The sequence below is a fragment of the Salmo salar genome, chromosome ssa10, assembly GCF_905237065.1.
Source record: "Salmo salar chromosome ssa10, Ssal_v3.1, whole genome shotgun sequence".
NCBI classification, from domain to species: domain Eukaryota; kingdom Metazoa; phylum Chordata; class Actinopteri; order Salmoniformes; family Salmonidae; genus Salmo; species Salmo salar.
Window position 1 is genome coordinate 86,938,451 of NC_059451.1, and position 11,336 is coordinate 86,949,786.

The 11,336-nt window shown below is 41.2% G+C and overlaps 1 long non-coding RNA gene, 1 other non-coding gene and 1 pseudogene across 2 annotated transcripts; 2 read left to right on the forward strand and 1 right to left on the reverse strand.

Moving 5' to 3' along the window:
- Positions 1 to 5,896: 5,896 nt before the first annotated feature.
- LOC106561108 (uncharacterized) lies at positions 5,897 to 8,857 on the forward strand. The gene is made up of 3 exons (XR_001318726.1): positions 5,897 to 5,983; positions 7,166 to 7,270; positions 8,327 to 8,857. It is a non-coding gene; the product is annotated as an uncharacterized lncRNA (long non-coding RNA).
- trnal-cag (transfer RNA leucine (anticodon CAG)) lies at positions 6,346 to 6,428 on the forward strand. The gene has a single exon. It is a non-coding gene; the product is annotated as a tRNA-Leu (tRNA).
- Positions 8,858 to 8,886: 29 nt separating the features above from the next.
- LOC106560855 (ADP-ribosylation factor-like protein 2-binding protein) lies at positions 8,887 to 11,252 on the reverse strand (annotated as a pseudogene).
- Positions 11,253 to 11,336: the final 84 nt, after the last annotated feature.

Consider the following 11,336-nt stretch of genomic DNA (forward strand, 5'->3'; position numbering starts at 1 on the left):
GGAGCGAGACACCCTCCCAGACCTGCAAGACCCCCTCCCGAAGGACCTGCACCGAGATAACCCATGCTAAAAGTACCTACACCCAGACCCCAACCAGCTGAGACCACCCCAAACAAACCCTGGCCACACCTTATATAGGCCCCCCCTTGATCAGACCTATGCTCCTTCTGCCACCCCCATGGCCCCTGCAGCAAGGACCTCAACATGACAGCCGCACATATGCCAGGCCGTGAGAAGAGCAACAGGCCTAAACCCCACTAATGCACCCCACAAAGCCCCATCTTGCGACCTATGAGGTATGTATCAGATGCTCAACATGCTCTGCTCACACCTACTGTAATGGTCCGGGCCTAAACCACACAAAAGCAACACTAGACACTATGGAACACAAAGCTTTTACTATGTCATCCTGGAATATACAAGGTCTGAGGTCATCTGCCTTTGGCCTAAAGAGCAGGAACCCAGACTTCATCAAAGAAAATGGAACTACAGACATTGTCATTCTATTAAAAGCATAGTATAGAGGAGACGGACCCACTGATGACCATCCACCAAACTACCAGGTGTGAAACAGGGAAGAGACTCAGTGGGTATGTTAATTTGGTAGCAGACCTAACCCACTCTATTAAATTAGTCAAACCAGGAACATTTTACATCTGGCTAGAAATTAATAAGGAAATTATCCCAACAGAGGAAAATGTCCTTGTGTGCTACCTATATCCCCCCAATAGAATCTCCATACTTTAACGATGACAGCTTCTCCATCCTAGAGGGGGAGATCAACAATTTCCAGGCCCAGGGAATGTCCCAATGTCAGAACTGGACAAGAACCTGACACACTCTAGGACACGGGGGACAAACACCTACCTGGAGGTGACAATATTCCCTCCCAAATATGCCCCCCTAGACACAACTATGACAAAACAACCAACAACAATTGTTCACAACTCCTACAGCTCTGTACATAGTCAATGGTAGGCTTCGAGGATACTCCTATGGTAGGTACACCGACAGCTCATCCCTTGGCAGTAGTACTGTAGATTACTTTATCACTGACCTCAACCCAGAGTCTCTCAGAGCGTTCACAGTCAGTCCACTAACACCCCTATCAGATCACAGCAAAATCACAGTCTACCTGAACAGAACAATAGTCAATCATGAGGCATCAAAGCCAAAGGAACTGCACAATATTAAGAAATGCTGTAGTTCAAATCAAATTGTATTTGTCGCATGCACCGAATACAATACCTTACAGTGAAATGCTTACTTACAAGCCAACAATGCAGTTAAGAAAAATACATTAAAAAATAACAAATAAAGTAACATATAATTAAAGAGCAGCAGTAAAAGCAGTTGCCATACCAGGCAGTGATGCAACCAGTCAAGATGCTCTCGATGGTGCAGCTGTAGAACCTTTTGAGGATCTAAGGACCCATGCCAAATCTTTTCAGTCTCCTGAGGGGGAATAGGTTTTGTCGTGCCCTCTTCACAACTGTCTTGGTGTGCTTGGACCATGTTAGTTTGTTGGCGATGTGAACGCCAAGGAACTTGAAGCTCTCAGCCTGCTCCACTACAGCCCCGTTGATTAGAATGGTGGCATGCTCGGTCCTCCTTTCCCTGCAGTCCACAATCATCTCCTTAGTCTTGATTACGTTTAGGGAGAGGTTGTTGTCCTGGCACCACACAGCCAGGTCTCTGACCTCCTCCCTATATGCTGTCTCGTCGTTGCTGGTGATCAGGCCTACCACTGTTGTGTCATTGGCAAACTTAACGATGGTTTTGGAGTCGTGCCTGGCCATGCAGTCATGAGTGAACAGGGAGTACAGGAGGGGACTGAGCACACACCCCTGAGGGGCCCCCGTGTTAAGGATCAGCGTGGCAGATGTGTTGTTACCTACCCTTACCAACTGGGGGTGGCCCATCAGGAAGTCCAGGATCCAGTTGCAGAGGGAGGTGTTTAGTCTGCTGAGCTGTAGCCAATGAATAGCATTCTCACATAGGTGTTTCTTTTGTCCTATGGGTCAGTAGTCATTTAGGCAGGTTACCTTGGTGTTCTTGGGCACAGGGACTATGGTGGTCAGCTTGAAACATGTTGGTATTACAGACTCAGACAGGAAGAGTTTGAAAATGTGAAGACACTTGCCAGTTGATCAGCGCATACTCGGGGTACACGTCCTGGTAATCCATCTGGCCCTGCGGCCTTGTGAATGTTGACCTGTTTAAAGGTCTTACTCACATCCGCTGTGGACAGCGTGATCATCCAGTCATCCAGAACAGCTGGTGCTCTCGTGCATGTTTCAGTGCTACTTGCCTCAAAGCGAGCATTGAAGTAATTTAGCTCATCTGGTAGGCTCGTGTCACTCGGCTGATGGAAGGAAAGTAGTGTAGAAACCTACCAAGAAACTATTAGGCAACAACAAATTCAATCCCTTTTAGACAAGTTCCTGGACAAAACATTTCACTGTAATAGTGAAGGTGTAATCTTTGTAGTAGAAAGCCTAAACAGTATATTTGACCCTTCAGCTTCCCTATGAAATCAAAAATTGTCAAACAGACAATCTAAGAAAATGAATAACATTGACAAATGGTTTGATGAAGAATGCAAAAACCTAAGAAAGAAATTGAGAAACCTATCCAACCAAAAACACTACGGAAAAATAATGAACAGCACGTCAGAAATCAGCTCAATGTAACTGAAGAATCCATAGAATCTAACCACATCTGCGAAAATTGGAACACACTAAACAAACAACAGCATGAATGGAGATGTGTGGATAAACTACTTCTCCAAACTTTTTGGCTCTATAACAAAGAACAAACAGCAAAAACATATATGATCAAAATACACATCTTTGAATCAGCTATTAAAGACTAGCAGAACCCACTGGATTCTCCAATTACATTGAATGAACTACAGGACAGATTACAAACATTCCAACCCAAAAAGGCCTGTGGTGTTGTTGGCATCCTACATGAAATGCTAAAATAGACCACAAATTCCAATTGGCTAAACATTATAAAATCAATGTTCACAAACAAGTGAGTGGTAAAAAATGGCAAAAAGACACATTTCTTTCCACAGGGCCATGGGATGAGACAGGGATGCAGCTTAAGCCCCATCCTCTTCAACATATATCAAAAAATGGCGAGGGCACTCGAACAGTCTGCAGCACCCGGCCTCACCCTACTAGAATCTGAAGTCAAATGTCTACTGTTTGCTGATGATCTGGTGCTTCTGTCCCCAACCAAGGAGGGCCTACAGCAGCGCCTAGATCTTCTGCACAGATTCTGTCAGACCTGGGCCCTGACAGTAAATCTCAGTAAGACAAAAATAATGGTGTTCCAAAAAAGATCCAGTTGCCAGGACCACAAATACAAATTCCACCTAGATAACGTTTGAGCACACAAAAAATGATACATACCTCGGCCTAAACATCAGTGCCACAGGTAACTTCCACAAAGCCGTGAACGAGCTGAGAGACAAGGCAAAAAGGGCCTCCTATGCCATTAAAAGGAACATAAAATGTGACATACCAATTAGGATCTGGCAAAAAATACTTGAATCAGTTATAGAACCCATTGCCCTTTATGGTTGTGAGGTCTGGGATCCACTCACGAACCAAGAATTCACAAGATGGGACAAACACCAAATTGAAACTCTACATGCAGAATTCTACAAAAATGTCCTCTGTGTACAACGTAAAGCACCAAATAATGCATGCAGAGCAGAATTAGGCCGATACCCGCTAATTATCAAAATACAGAAAAGAGCCATTAAACCACCTAAAAGGAAGCGATTCCCAAACCTTCCATAACAAAAAGATGTCACCTACAGAGAGATGAACCTGGAGAAGAGTCCCCTAAGCAAACTGGTCCTGGGGCTTTGTTCACAAACACAAACAGACCCCACAGAGCCCCAGGACAGCAACACAATTAGACCCAACCAAATCATGAGAAAGCAAAAATATAATTGCTTTACACTTTGGAAAGAATTAACAAAAAAACTGAGCAAACTAGAATGATATTTGGCCCCAAACAGAGAGTGCACAGTGGCAGAATACCTGACCACTGTGACTGACCCAAAATTAAGGAAAGCTTTGACTATGTACAGACATAGTCTTGCTATTGAGAAAGGTTGCCGTAGGCAGAGAAGACATGCTATGTGCACACTGCCCATAAAATGAGGTGGAAACTGAGCTGCACTTCCTAACCTCCTGCCAAATATATGACCATATTAGAGACACATATTTCCCTCAGATTACACAGACCAACAAAGAATTAGAAAACAAATCCTATTTTGATAAACTCCCATATCTATTGGGTGAAATACCACAGTGTGCCATCACAGCAGCAAGATGTGTGACCTGTTGACACAAGAAAAGGGCAACCAGTGAAGAACAAACACCATTGTAAATACAACCCATATTGATGCTTATTTATTTTCCCTTTTGTACTTTAACTATTTGCACATTGTTACAACAGTGTATAGACATAATGACATTTGAAATGTCTTTATTCTTTTGGAACTTGATATTTACTCTTCACTTTTTGTTTATTTCACTTGTGTTTGTCCATTTCACTTGCTTTGGTAATATAAATATATGTTTTCCATGCCAATAAAGCCCCTTGAATTGAAAGAGAGAAAAATTAAGACATTTCATGCAATTCTACATGACTGGAGACTTTAGCAGAATATTTTTTAATAGCTCACAAATTATCGAAATGACAGGCTACTTTGACACTAACTGAGATCAATAAAAACGACCTTGTCTTGAATCCATCAACAGCCTAGGCCTAGGTGTGTGGAGACACACATATTGTACAATCTGAGGAGGAGATTATATTCCTATAAATATAACAAGAGGCCAGACAAGGGAGGCAGATGGTTTGAGCTCTGATATTTATTATAGTCCAACGGGTAGGCAAAAGGCAGTTCGGGGACAGACAAGAGTTCATAACCAGGTCACTGTCCAAAACGGTACAGTTCAGCAGGTATGCTCGAGGTCAAGGGCAGGCGGAATGGTCAGGAAGGCGGGCTCAGAGTCAGGAGAGGCATGGGTCAGAACCAGGAGGAAAAACAGGGACTCGTGAACACCAGGGGCTAGGAGAAAACCGCTGGATGACAATACAAGCTTTCCAGTTTCACTGACTCACCCAATGACGCACAGCTCATTCACCAGCAATAGTCGAAAGCATCTCTCTCTCGTTGTTCGCTCAATTGGCCTATTTGTAAGTTGACAACATTTGGTAGCCTACAGTCTTCTTTTTTTCAGCAGAATCCATTTCCTTTCCAACCTGAGTTTTCCAGCGGTTGTATTTCAAATATTGCAAAAGGCGTGTTTTGGCTGCATTCTTTTCTCTGACAGATGTTCTGCGTGTTCCCGACTGTAGGCATGCCTTGTGATTGGGCTACACTCAATCCACAGCTAGGCTATTTATTTTAAATATGCTATTGATCCTCTGTGGCTTAATTATAGGCCTACTTCTGGTGTAGTACTCAATTGTATTTCAATTTATCAGGGGTTCTGCAGCACGGTTCTGGCGGCTATCATTATATAAGGAAATAAATTAAGTGGTTTCTGTACAAGTACTTTGTGACATGTGCTTATGTAAAAAAAGCTTTAGAAATTGGATTGATTCATTCATGTCTAGCAGTGAGAGGGAGAAAGATCATAGAAAGTGAACCATAAACCCGGACGGGCTCAACATGAATCAATTCTTAGAATATTAGGCACATTTTCACATGAACTTTTTAGGGGGTAGGAGAATTACAGAGGCAATTGAATTAACTAAATGTTTACATTGCAAACAGTGAAAATAATGTTTCATTACACGAGAGGTACCGGATCCTGGAAAATGGGTAAAGGAACTGATCCTGTTCCGGCAGAACCGGCTCAAATTAAGCACTGCTAGTGACCAATGCAATGAGACAGACCAAATGCTGATGGGAAAAATATTTTTAGAACGAAATATCGCCTAACAGGTAGCCGTGCTATATTGTTAGTTCCCAATTCAACAAACAAATAAATGCTATGAGAATTGCACATAGCTTCCAACGGAGGACAAATTAAGAAAATCAAGCTTGCTACAGTAACTTAATGTTATTCAAGGGTTTGAAACCACGTGCTAACGTTAGTTAGCAAGCTAATAATTATATATGCTAGCTAGCTGCTAATTTGCGTCATAGCTCGCTGATATCCTTCCTTGTTTCATTATTTTTTCACTTGTTATTCGCCATACTATTGTTACAAAAGTAGCTCGCTGGCTATGTTTCCTATACGTTTATTGACAATTCTTACTCGGGTGCACATGTTCATAAGTACTAAAATAGTCTAGTAGAACAACGTCAGGATGGCCGAGCGGTCTAAGGCGCTGCGTTCAGGTCGCAGTCTCCCCTGGAGGCGTGGGTTCGAATCCCACTTCTGACAATAGTTTTTGGTAATTTAATAGTAGTAGGTAGCCAGTAACTAAATATTCGTTATTTTTTTTATTAAACTCAATTATTGAATTGATCAATAAATGGTGTTCTAAAATAAATAAATAACTGTAGCCTATGATGATTACGCGGTGATAAAACATAGGGAAACATTTTAGGCAATGTTATTGTGAATATTTGTATTTTGCAACTAAAAGCAAATTTATGTAGGCTAGGCCACGCTTGCATTATATAGGCTAGGGTTTGGACACGAGTTTGTGACAGGCACGGAAAAAAGCTATTGAGAGCCGATATAGACAATGTCTTAATCCAGACAGTAGGCTAACAGTGCCTTTAGAAAGTATTGATAAAAAAAATTGGCTCACCCATCTACACACAATACCGCATAACCTCAATGTGAATTTATTGAAAATAAAATACAGACATCTCATTTACATAAGTATTCCCTGAGTCAATACATGTTAGAATCACCATTGTCAGCGATTACAGTCTTTCTGAGTAAGTCTCAAAGAGCTTTGCACACCTGGATTTCCACATTATTTTTAAAATACTTAAAGCTCTGTCAAATTGGTTGTTGATCATTCCGCTCCAGCTATTACCACGAGCCGTCCTCCCCAATTAAGATTCAACTAACCTCCTGTGATTGTAATTCAATGGAAAATGGAACATTTAGGCTGTATGCTCATATAGTTTTTTCTTCTTTATCAACATCTGTTCTCTATCTTGTAGGTGATGGTGTATAATACTGTGGCAACCGTTCTGTACCTCACAGCGTTTCTGGCCAATGCTGCATCAGTCATGCCTGACCGTTACCGCCATATGGCAGCTGCTAAGGTAAGTCTAGAACAGAGCACCTGGTACAGACACAAAGACACATGCAGACCGAAACATTGGCTGCATTTACCTAAATGTGATATTTTTTTCACTAATTGGTATTTTGACCAATCATATCAGGTCTGAAAAATATCTGACATGAAAAGATCTGATGTGATTGGTCAAAATACCAATTAGTGGAAAAAAGATCAAGTAGTAGGAGGGCCAGAAACAAACTTCTGTGTTTTCTATTAATTATACCCATAACTGTATAGAATGTGGATATCCACACTTCCTGTAAAAGGTTTTCTACTTGACAACGAAAAAATTGCAAGTACTGATTGGAATGTATTCAGACTCGGTCTATATAGCCCTCTGTAAGGGGAGCGCTTGTCTAAACAAGGGCTTCTCATGTGTTTCTGTCACTTATCAACTGATCAGAACTAGGTAAACCAACTATGAAGTCAGCCAGCCTGTCTGTGTGCCTTTTTACATGTCTATGGCTGTGTTTGCTATTTACAATGAGGCATATGACAAGCCCTTGATCTTCCTGGGAGGAACAAGCTAGTCACCATGACATTGGCCCTGTTGCACAAAGACATAGGGCTATTAGTGTGTCTAACAGAGCTTATCAACAGTTTCACCATGCATAGGACATTAAAGTGTGTTTAAAGACATGCATCTCCTGCCTTTTACAACCCAGGAAATCAGAAGCCCAGTGACTCTAGAGTAAAGACAAATATTCCCATCCTACCATTAATATTATTTGGCCAGAGATTTTCAAAAACATCATAGATTTAGGTCAGGAGTCAGACTATCAATATGTAGCATGTATGGCATGACAACAAATGGAAAATGAGCTGGCTAAAGCCCATACAGATATGACAACAAGTACTGACAACCCACCTGCCCATCCTCGACATTGCCAGTTAAGAAATCAACAATATCAATTAACTGATAATCGAGAAATAATGAATGCAGGCATGTATTTTATGATAACATTCTGCTCTCATGTCTGATTTGGTCTTACTATGTGTTTGTCACTTGTTCCGTTTTTTTGGCATCGTACCGACACAGAGCCAGCACCTTCTTTTACAACATGGCCTGGAAGTCGAATGGAGGTAATGCAGTCTGCAACTGTGGTCCTGCATAGGACTACTCTACTACTTATCCTGAGAAACCCTCTCCATACACAGAGACTTGTACAGTGTGAACCGAACAGTGACAAGAGGAGATACCAAGCCTGCTTATCAAAGAACAGCTAGATTTTTAAAAACAGGCATCAATAGATTTTTGAGATGTCAAGATTATGACTGGAATAAAGTCTGGAAGCATTTTGCAGCCCCTTTCTAAGTATGTTGCTATGGTAACCCCACCACTGCACATCTATCAGCACACTCACTCATGACTCACATACTGTACATGCTCCCATACATAACCACTATGATCATATACTCTAGGAAAGTGTCATGAATGATACTATTTATAATGTAATACTTGTAGATACACAGGCATCCCAATGGTCTGTGTGCAACACACATTCAGAAATGGTTTTCATTCTGAAGAGCAAGAGAATCATGTGTTGTGTGCACTGTGGTTTATCCACACCATTACACTTTTAAAAATAAAGTAGAATGTGATTTTACAGAATGACTGAATGTCTTTATTTGAAACCCTTATTTACAGACAATGGGACATAAGCAAATATGCACAAACCGGTGACATTCACTGAGTGCATGACATAATAAAAATACTGTTTGTTTTAGAAACTTCAGACGTGTACTAATGTAAAAAAAAAATCAGACACAAAACTCAAAAAGTAATTGAGTTCACAAATTCAATAAAAAAATCCTTGTACCATGAGGACAAAGGTGTCCATCTTCACCAGAGAATGGCTAGACATAAAATATACTGATACCATTCCCATTGCAAACCTGCAACAGTTCAAATACAAAAGGTGAGCATGGGCAAGACATGAACACTTATGTTCTGTCACCAGCAGCACTACACTATTTGACGTGAATGTGTATGTTTCTAGGTTTGGGGATGATTCTTCATTCGTTATTTCAGTTCTGTTGTTCTGGAGGTGATGGGTTTAGAGGTTGCAGAGCTGAGAGACCTCACCACTAGGACATCACTGAGGTCCAGCCCTCGGCCCTCCCTCTCCTGAAGACAGAAGGTATAGGTGCTGAGCATAGACATCATGGCGTCTATGAGAGCACAGGCAGCACCATTGATCTCCATTTTGAGGTAGTCAATTTTATTTTTCTACTACTTCTAGGAGTTGGCAAAGAAACTGAAAGGGTGCACACTGGCACCTAGAGTGTTTTGTTTGAACAGGTATAAAGCCAAGGTTGGCGATTTACTGCCATCTACAGTTATGGAATGTTTCCTCACAAGTATAATTTATTGGCTGATCCTTCCTGGTGACCTGGATGGAATTATGAGATCCTTCCTTAACCCTTAGGAAGTCCCACACAGTTGACTACTTCAAAATGGTTAAAGTCCTCAATGGCACTGCCCATACTAAACTGGCTTTTGGGCACTAGAGTCCTACACCTATCTCTATGTTTCCGACACACAACAACAGAGGAGACAATCCTCTCTAAACAAATGATTAGTGCAGATCCTAAAATTAAAACATCAAATCGGAAACATTCTGGGTTGTTACTCACTGCTCTGTAGTCAATTAACATTTCCTTGAAGGCCATAAAATCTGTAAATGTAAGCAACATGTCAAAGATGTCTCCTGACACCTCATCTTTGTGCTGCCTGAAACAATTTTTGTTGTTGTGAAACGAGAACCACATGTTGTACTCTGCAGTGAGGTGTACTTGGTTTACAAGGGGCAATGTGCCACCTAGTGGCAGCATGTAGAGGGGAAATGCACTTACTTGAGTAAATGGTTAAATGTGCTCATGTTGAAACGGAATCCTCTCCATCAGCTGCTGCTCGAGGCGTTTCTCAAGCATCTCAATCTGAGGTTGAAGTAAACAATATGTATGATCGAGACATACTTTACTTCTTTTTTTTTTTTAAATACGCTCTACAGTACATGACAGTTAGTTCAAACAAGGGAGGCAGATTAACATTAACACTGCTTTACATATTCGTTGAAGATGGGTGTGAAGGTGAGTTTGTTCTCCTCTAAGTCAAACTCCAGGTAGTGTTTCTCCATGAAGCTCTGTTGCAGGAAGTCGTCCTCTAAGGTGGAAATTGAGTAACATTAGCAATTCATTTAACCTTTACACACTGAAACATGTCTAAGACCGCAATTTACCCATGATGATGTCTTCAATACTCCCAATGACAGCATCAAAGGCAGCATCAGCATCTGATGAGCTAGGGAGTTAAAACATACCGTAGTCAGCAACCAAACAATATAAACCATTATTATCTTCTAACCTAGCTACCTCACTCACTTTCTCAGACACACACATACTTTGAAACAGCAAAATTCTCTTCCTCTAAATCCATCATTCCAACTCCACCGCCCAGCAGATCTAAAAAAGAATAAGACATTGCATAGAATTAGAAATTACAAAGGATCTCAATGATAACGTGTCAACACATTAGCTAGCTAGCCTAATGGAAGCTAACATTAAATTAGCATGCAAGCAAGTTACCACACTAAAGGCTAACAAGCTCAGCAATCATTGCCATCCGACTGTATTTTTATGATTTACAATTTGTGAAGTTAGTTACTTCGCTCTTTCACGTCCATTCTAAATCTACTTAGCTAGCTATCAAGCTAACGTGTAGGTTTGTCTGATTTTCGGTAATGGCTTCCAAAGCACCAAATTACCAAGGCAACGAAAAAACCGCTCCCTTCAGAAAATTAAGTCCCTAGAGGAAACAGATCCCAGCTAATTAGTTCCGGAAGTACAGTAGAGTACGGTCAGGCTCTCAACATCGTGTGAACTGAAATTAACGTTCAATGTTTAAGTGCGTTAATAGGTCCTTTATTGCAATCATGGACTACATTTATTTTCCTTTTCGTCCCATGATAATGCGGCATGGCATACACGTCATATATTCTGGCTGATGATGCGTTTAGTAGTGATGTAGCTAGCCTGCTAAATCTTGT